This window comes from Pinus tabuliformis, chromosome 7 (assembly GCF_031772625.1).
Source record: "Pinus tabuliformis cultivar Carrire ecotype Pingquan chromosome 7, CPIR1, whole genome shotgun sequence".
Lineage (NCBI taxonomy): Eukaryota > Viridiplantae > Streptophyta > Pinopsida > Pinales > Pinaceae > Pinus > Pinus tabuliformis.
The window spans coordinates 1,990,746,079-1,990,753,474 of record NC_142293.1 but is presented as its reverse complement, the minus strand read 5'-3'; the positions used below and the strand labels follow the sequence as shown (position 1 = coordinate 1,990,753,474).

Below are 7,396 nucleotides of genomic sequence, written 5' to 3'. Positions count from 1 at the left end.
TGTTAGTGTTAATTGAACCATTTTCAACTTCATGTTATTGTTATATATGTATATCATTGATCATATTCATAACATTGTCCATAAACACTCAGTTACATGGGAGTAACCCAAAATATGTGCTTTCGGTGAATCTTTAAACAACCTCCTCCATTTGTCACTTAGAATTCATGTAATTATTCAACTTGGTATCTTATGACTTTATATGTAGTGAAATGTTCTTAATATTTTTTTTTATTGAACTATGTAGTAATACGTTTTTAAAGTAACTTATTTTGTTTATCTTGAGCTATATGTTGTTCTTTTAATTTGTAAATGATGAATATATTTTAAATGGTTGGGTCCATTTGTGATTTCCAACAATCAATGTCGATACTCAACCTCAACCAAGGTATATTTTTTAGTTAGAGCATAAATAGATTGGAGTTTTTGATATTTTTTTTTGTTAGATCGAAAATAGATTGGAGTTTGAGTTTTTGCTTCACATTTACATTTGATTGGTTGGGGTAACATATGGCTTTTTTTTGGGAAGATAATATTTATGTATCTAAAACCTTCCTCATAACTAAATTTCTTTTGTGCATAACTAAATTTCTTTGTGCATACAACTATCTTCCGCATGACAATAACACCAAAGAGGTAAGCATTACAAAATATGAAAATAAATTGTTGAAAAAGTCTAACCTTGCCTTATATTTGTTCTATTAAAACAAAATGTAAATATAAATAACAATAATGGAATGATAAAAATTAACATTATACTAATAAAATTTGGAAATTTAGATTACTAATTTATAAAAAAAAAGGTATTGCTTACTTTCTTTACAAACACAAATAATATGTAGATATAACTTCTAATCTCTTTTCTTAGTTTTGAAGAGATATTTGAATATTCAAAATGACATATTATTGTATAACCCATACACAAATAATCCACTGCAAACTTATTAGTTGAGTAGTTGACTAATTTTTAGTAGGCTTCGGAAATAGTCTCTAAACACAGGAGGCTGATCCGGGTTTTTCAACGGATTCAACTTCACCTTCAGTGCCTTCACACAATTAGTTTTAATTATGTGTGAAGAACGGCCAATAAATTGGCAAATTTTCTTCCTTGTGGGCTCTTGTATTTTGTGTAATTTATTTTCCTTATTAATTAAATAGAAGGTACAACTCTTGCTTGAGCAAAAAAAAAAATTGACCTCAAACTCCAATCACTATAGTGTGAAGGGGGGGTATTTTTGTAATGATTTATAGAACATGAAAAGATGGTATTATTTGTAATGTTTTATTTTTAGGTTAATTATTTAACATATATTATATATTAAAAAGTATAATTATATTAATTTAATAGATTTTTCAAGAAAATTTAAAAAACAAAAATATTTTAGAAATTTTAATAATTTTAACTAATGTTTAATATAAAAAATCTAAAATATGATATTGTAAAATATTCAAATTATCTTTGAGATTTATATTATATTTTACGTGAAAAGATGATATTTTTTTAATGCTTTATAGAACATGAAAAGATGGTATTGTTATAAAAAATCTAAAATATGATATTGGAAAATATTCCAATTATCTTTAAGATTTATATTTGATATTTTTTTAATGTTTTATAGAACATGAAAAGATGGTATTGTTATAAAAAATCTAAAATATGATGTTGGAAAATATTCAAATTATCTTTAAGATTTATATATCCCCTGTGATAATAGTAATTCTCTAGTGGGCATGAAAGATTATATATTTTATATATTTTTAATGCTTTATAGAACATGAAAAAATAGTATTGTTTGTAATGTTTTATTTTTACGTTAAATATTTTATATATATTATATATTGAAAAATGTAATTATACTAATTTAATATTAATTTAATAAAAAATTCAAATTTTTTTTAAAAAGAGAAATATTTCTTAAATTTTAGAAAATTTAATAAATCTTACTAATGTCTAATATAATAACTATATATTGCAAAATATTCAAATTACTTCTCAAAATTATATCCCCTTAGATTTATATTTCCCCTGCTTCCAATGAAAACAGAGGGTAACCACCACTAAAAAATTTAATAAAACTAAGGTAACCAATACTTGAAAATTTAATAAATCTTAATAATGTCTAATATAAAATTTCTATATTACAAAATATTCAAATTACCCCTTATATTTCACCTACCACTTACTTCCGGTAACCTAAAATGAAGGGGAGGTTGATTAGAAATCATATAATGAAAATGTATGTCTAATATAAAATTTCTATATTACAAAATATTCAAATTACCCCTTATATTTCACCTACCACTTACTTCCGGTAACTTAAAATGAAGGGGAGGTTGATTAGAAATCATATAATGAAAATGTTTACCATGATAGGCATTAGATTTGTTTTGAACAAATCTATTCAAGTTCATAATATATCCTGATATTCTTTATGGAATTCGAGTTCACAATTTATCCTGATTTTCTTTATGGAATTCATATTTGATGTGCTAGCTGTTGAAAAGGTACACGTTTAGAACCATGTGCATTCATGATTCTTCTTGTTTGTTCAACAAATTTTTCCAGCATATCACACTTGTCTAATAATAAATGGAACCAAATGCATCAATATGGAGTCATTGAGGATAGATGATTAATATAATTAGCTGAAACCTTTTCATTCACCATGCTCGAATGGCTAATTGATCCTTTGAAAGGGAGTGGACATTGATTTTAGCTGAATTTTTTGTAGTCATAATGGTATAGTAAGACAGAGTGGATAAATTCCTTACATAAATTTTGGGAGTTTGAAGAGAATTTTGGGTTCATGGCAGAAGCTCTTCAACATGGAATTTTGAACTTGAACTGATGAAATCTTTCTTTAAGTTTCTTTTGTTGAGCATGTCCACCTCCGCCATGAAAACATAATAAAACATAATAAACCGCAGAATAAACAGGTCGATGATCAGAGAATTTTGATTCCCCTCAGCCATAAGAAATCTGCTTTAATCCTTTACCATACCAAGTATACGATCACACCTACATGACACATCGTGATGAAAATCAAATGTTAAAAATTTATTTAAAATACAAACTGAGATGCTAAAATGAGTAGCTACATGTTTTTGGAGGAAATATATCTTCAAATATGTTTTAAAAAAGGTAAAGCTAGAGTCAAGTACAACTTATATAAACAGTGTTATAAAACCAATATCACAATAAAACTATAATCCTCTAAGAGGCCATGAGAATTCCAACTCCCGTTTTTTAGTTGGCACTGGGAACTGCAATGGAGATACTATAGTGGCAGGCAATCTTCCAAGTGATAGATTGCAAGTGTTGACTTCAAGCTCATATGTTTTACTAGCTTAAACTCACTTTCCATCTGATATGACCTTCTATCCAAAGAGTTTAAATTTTATACATGCAAAAATAATTTCCTCATCTTAAAATCCAAATAAAACATGTATAACCTTACCTTTCCATATTGCAGATTTGAACAATCACGATAAAATTCTGGATCAGTTTCTTTCATCTTTGTATATTCATCCGCATTCAAAGGGATGTTTTTGGTGTGCTTCTTGTAGGCATTATATAGGGACTTCTGGTTGAACACTGAATTGTACAATTAGAAAGCCAGTAAGACATCAATTCCAAGACAGTTACTCACGTGTAAGGATAAACAGAGTCTCAAAACAATTACAGCAGTCAATAATAAAGTGAAAGACTATATGTGTGATTTACATATCTATGTTAAGACTCCTTACAGTGTTCTTTTAAAGGTTAAAAATAATTTATCAACGCTTTAATTAAGCCATTTGTAAAGAGAAATCTATCCTTGACTTTTTCTAAGAAACCCACTGACTTATTATTCAAAATTCTTGATTGAGCTTGTCTGGTAGATTATCTTAATTCAAAAGAGACCGTAATTGGTTTTCTAATCTAATACCAAAAAAATAACTTTACTAACGTTCTTCCTGGAGGGAGAAGAAGAGGGAGGAATTTAGCTTTCCATTCCATTAAAGAAATAAACAGACAAGGCATGGCATGATAATAACCAGTAAGATATCATTACAAGCGAGCTTCTCTGAAACACCCTTCTATCCCAAGTCAGTCATTCATACATACAGGTTAAATAACTCCAAACATAAGTTCATCTGATAATCTTGCCTGCCACTATAAGATACAAAGCGAATGAAGCAACACTGGGTTCGAAAGTGGCCATGGGATCAAGTTCAGCGCACAAGGAGTAGAAGCATTAGTGGTAGTAAGCATTCTGCCATTGAGATTCAGAACTTGATCATACGAAAATTGCATGAGAGACGGTCAAGCTGGGCCTTGAATAAACTAACAAAAAAAAATCTGAATTTCAATCCGGAATCGACTGGGAGAGAGTTAGCAATGTCACTTGGCATATTCTTAACCTGCAGAAACACGGTATGGCCAATTTCTCTCCTCATAGCTTCAACTACCTTCATATCGATATTCATGGCAAGATTTCATGAATAAGCATCCCTGACATAGAATACATTGATCGCTTTATCCCCTCATGTTGTCACATCTGCTCTTGTCACTGAGAGACCATTTTCACGGAACATGCGAGTGACATCCGAAAGAAGGCCTACTCTATCGCTTGCACACAGCTCAAGACTCAGGCCCTGTTCAGTAGGAGCTAGAGGTTATTAGATTCAGCAACAGAAGTAGAGATTTAGATCTTCAGATCAACATCTCAGTGAGCAATTAGTTGGATAAAACTTGAAAGATTTAAAATATGGAAGGCAAAATCCACTGACCTCAGATGCCCTGCGTTCTATTGCAACCTCCAAGCACTTGACAACTCTGTGTTTCTCATCTTCTGTGTCTAGGGTACAACCATCCATATGCCGAATGTAATATTCCTGTAAGTGCAATTTTTTTTATTTAATTAGAATTTTTTTTTGGGTTAAGACAGATGAGAAGATGAGTTTTGAACTAATAACCTTAATATTAAGAAATTCCTTAACAGCACACCTAATCACAATATATACAAATCACAGTATATACCCACTAGCCCAATCAGAAAGACTGAACACATTATTGCCACACATTAATTAAGGACATGTTTATGTGTTCGGTTCTTGAGGGAAAACAATTTTGGGAGGGTCAAACACCTTCCCTCACATACAAAGGGCAACTAAGATTTGAATTTGAACAGTTTGCATGCTGGCTCCCATCTCAATCACTAAGCCACAGCCTGATGGAAGAAAATGCATATATTTTTACCTCTTTAACTTACCTGCAATGCATAAGGTAAATTGCAAGTGATTGAAGCATGAAAGACAACATACTGCATCTGTCAGAGTACAGACTGTATCAAACAACAACTTTGGCCTGTCTCTACACTGGATATTAACCACAGAATAGCCTTTTTCATTGCAGTTCTCGATGGTAATGACAGGCTTCTTGTTTTCATCCAACAAAGTGGGGTCTGAGGAATCAGAAGAACACTCATAGTCCCTGTCAGCAAACATCAGCTGGTGCAGACGCCTCTCTCGGTGAGTTAAGCCCATGGAAAAATCTGTCTTGACTCCTTTGGTGCCATTGTCATTCCCTTTAAGCACGTTTGAAAGTCATTCCTTAATGGTAGACAGACGAACTTCATCCTCTATAGGCTGGTTTGATAATTCATCGGTTACATATACAACACATGCTACTCTCATATTATGGGTCCAAGATTCTGCTGCTACTACATTGCAACCAAAGCTTGTAAGCACTGCAGAAATTTCTGAAAGAAGACCAGGGCGATCTGTCCCAGTCAATTCTATTGTTGTGTATTCTCCAATGGATGATTGTACACCTACAATCCTACCTAAACAAGTCTTCACCTCTCTACTGGAAGTGACACGCTTTGGTCCCAAGGACTGCAGCAAGAAAGTCAACAAATATTAATGAGTAAATTCTCATAAACAATTCCAACAAATCCAATATACCAACAATCTGCACAGCATCCTCTTGTTAAAATAATTTAATTTCCAACGTCAAGCTAAAGCTACCTGCTGTATGTATTCAATGATGCTTTCATCTGTAAGTTTATCCCCTAGCTGGTCTGTCACATGAAACGCTAACACAAAAGTAAAACTTGAATCATTCAATCAAACAATTGGCTGAGTCCCCTGCAATGTCCACACAGCAGCATTTGCAGAGATGAAAAGGGAAATGTTCAATGATAGATCTAAAGGAGCGAGCTTACCATCCATAAACCATCCACCATCTGAGGAAATATATGCTTTCGAAATGGTTATATCTAGATCAGTCAAAAGTTGGACCACTTCAAGAAGTATGCCATGCTTGTTCCTACTATCCACTTGCACAGAGATCATCCACAACCCCAACTACTGAGAGAGAAGCACATCATCATGACAAAATTACTAACAGCCTGTAGTTGCACAGGATTTTCTTCAGCCTTGGGCTGAAGCCAACAATCCTTCCATCCCCATGAGGACAAGCATAGGTGGGAGGGGTTTCTTACCATGATTGGAAATAGCCATTGTAACACTAGCAATGCCTTGCCATGGCAATGGCCTCCATGATCTAGTTAACCAACACAATAATGAACTCGAAAGAAATTTCAAATGTGAAGATCAGACGGAAACCCCAATAGAAGGAAATTTCAAATGTGAAGATCAGGCGGAAACCCCAATAGAGAAGAAACATTTTTTGGAGTTTAAAAAGAAAAAAAAGGAAACTCACCCGTAAACCTACAAATGGAAGGCCCTGGAGAAGCAATGAAAAACCCTTACCTGAAAAGGGGATCTCTTTCAAAACAATAAGAATGAGCGGAAACCCTGACGATGGTTATTACCTCTACTGAACTACCATAATCTCCATTGTTGGATCAATCAAAGGACAAATGTACCATGGAGATAGAATGAGTGCATAGATTTTTACAAGATCTGGATTTCATTCTAAAAAGGTGCGCAAATGGCAGTGTTTTCGCTGCTTCCCGTGGGTCGTTACCCTAACCATGCCTCAACAATCCTGAGTCGTCATCTTGCAGCAAAGAAGGGATTCCCTCACTCCCATCCGCGGCCCTCCTCGTCCTCCTGCGGCAAAGAAAAACACGACGGACGAGGCTTGTAGGTAACATAATTAATTAAATTTTTAATTAACCAATTTTATTTTAAAAGTTTTTTTAATGTTTTTCAATTAAATTGGACGGCATCCTATTGTTCAATCGTCTAACAATGCATCTGACGGTTAGCATTAAGACAGAAAGGAAATTAGGGGAGTTGATTTCAGAGGGAAACGCCTTACGGCGTAACTAGAATAGAGGTTCATATAAACCAATGAAATGTCAAAAGAGAACACTATGTAGTTCACCCCTCATTGCCTTACTAGCATTGTGGTAGAATGGAAATTTGCAAAGAGCACATGTAG

General features: G+C 33.1%; 1 pseudogene across 1 annotated transcript; it reads right to left on the bottom strand.

The window, feature by feature from the left end:
• Positions 1 to 2,794: 2,794 nt before the first annotated feature.
• On the bottom strand, positions 2,795 to 7,077 carry LOC149256448 (ACT domain-containing protein ACR3-like; annotated as a pseudogene). Its single transcript, XR_016267275.1, has 6 exons — positions 6,210 to 7,077; positions 6,013 to 6,080; positions 5,256 to 5,880; positions 4,774 to 4,878; positions 3,459 to 4,638; positions 2,795 to 3,019 (listed from the first exon to the last, which is right to left on the bottom strand). The product of XR_016267275.1 is annotated as an ACT domain-containing protein ACR3-like (transcript).
• Positions 7,078 to 7,396: the final 319 nt, after the last annotated feature.